Here is a 1,276-nt window from a genome sequence, read left to right on the forward strand (position 1 = left end):
GGCAGTTTGTTGTTACACACTGCAACAGATTAGGAACGTGCATTTCAGCTGTTGTCCTAGACTATAGAATGGTGACACCTTAATTCTTATTAATCTGATCACTACTAATAAGGTAACCACTCTCAAAGCAACGATACTGATGCCAAAGATGCATTTCCAAATCATTCATGATTCTGGAAGAGCTTGTAATGATACTGATGCCGAAGATGCATTTCCATTTCATGATCCAAATCATTCATGATTCTGGAAGAGCTTGTAAGGCTAATGGGTTAGGGAGTGATTTTTTTTGTTTGCTTGTTTTCAGTCTCTTCTGTGAGATGGTTTGCAGGCTGTGCACTTGACAGGAGAAAAAGGTGGAATTTGACTTGAAGCTTGCTTATATTCTGGCTCTGATTATAACAGCCCTACAGTGTAGGAAAATAATTGCTTGTCTGTAAGACAGCAATACTGGGGCATACTGAGACTTTGGCTTTTTTGCTGCACTATCTGCTGTTTTCAGGAGCACCTTCCATGCACGTGTGCTAAATTTTTATCCTGTCATTGTTTGCACCTTTTCTTGAAAGTCACATGTAATGCGATTTCAGTAATGTTTAGTGGCAGTCCCCTATCTTACACTTACATCTAAGGTCTGCAGTATTTCAATTTGGATGATTCCAATTTGCCACCTTCAACAACTTTTTCATGCCCCCATGCCCTTTCGTCGTAAGGCAGAATAAACAAGAACTATATCTTATCTCTCTGCGGTTTGTTCTGTATGTGTGTAGCATGTTCCTTCTTACTTGCCTTTGGAGGTTAAAGGTCTTGAATTATGGTCAGTTCCTTACAAGTTGAGAATGTTAAAGGTACTTAGGTGTTTGCCTGCCAGTGTCCTAAACTAGTCGGTTTGAGTACCGCATATTAGCTATGGGGAGATGCATTTAGAAGCCGCTGTTACTGATTGATCGTACTGCTGAATGTTATTCTTCATATTCATCCTCATCTAGAATACAGCTTTGAGAATAAGTAACCAGCATTCAATACTCTTGTTGCAAAACTGGAGGGAGTTTGAAAGCTTAGAGCAGGAATAAAGGAAAGCTTCTCCTAGATAACACGAGTAACTCGAAGCACCTGTATCAGGGAGTTAATGCTACAGCCAGCAGATCATCACTGACGTGAAGTCAGCAAGTTCGCGTTAAGGCGTAATTGATCTGTGGAATTAGTTGCCCCTGTAAGATGTTAAAACCTGAATTTTGAGCATAATTCAAAGAACAGTAACAGGTTTTATGTGGATACCTTA

General features: G+C 39.9%; 1 protein-coding gene across 1 annotated transcript in view; it reads left to right on the forward strand.

Annotated features, from left to right (window-relative positions):
• SPRED1 (sprouty related EVH1 domain containing 1) overlaps positions 1-1,276 on the forward strand; it is a 146,409-nt gene that overhangs the window by 143,997 nt on the left and 1,136 nt on the right. The window lies entirely within an intron of this gene.

This window comes from Egretta garzetta, unplaced genomic scaffold (genome assembly GCF_000687185.1).
Source record: "Egretta garzetta isolate BGI_Z169 unplaced genomic scaffold, ASM68718v1 scaffold2, whole genome shotgun sequence".
NCBI classification, from domain to species: Eukaryota; Metazoa; Chordata; class Aves; order Pelecaniformes; family Ardeidae; genus Egretta; species Egretta garzetta.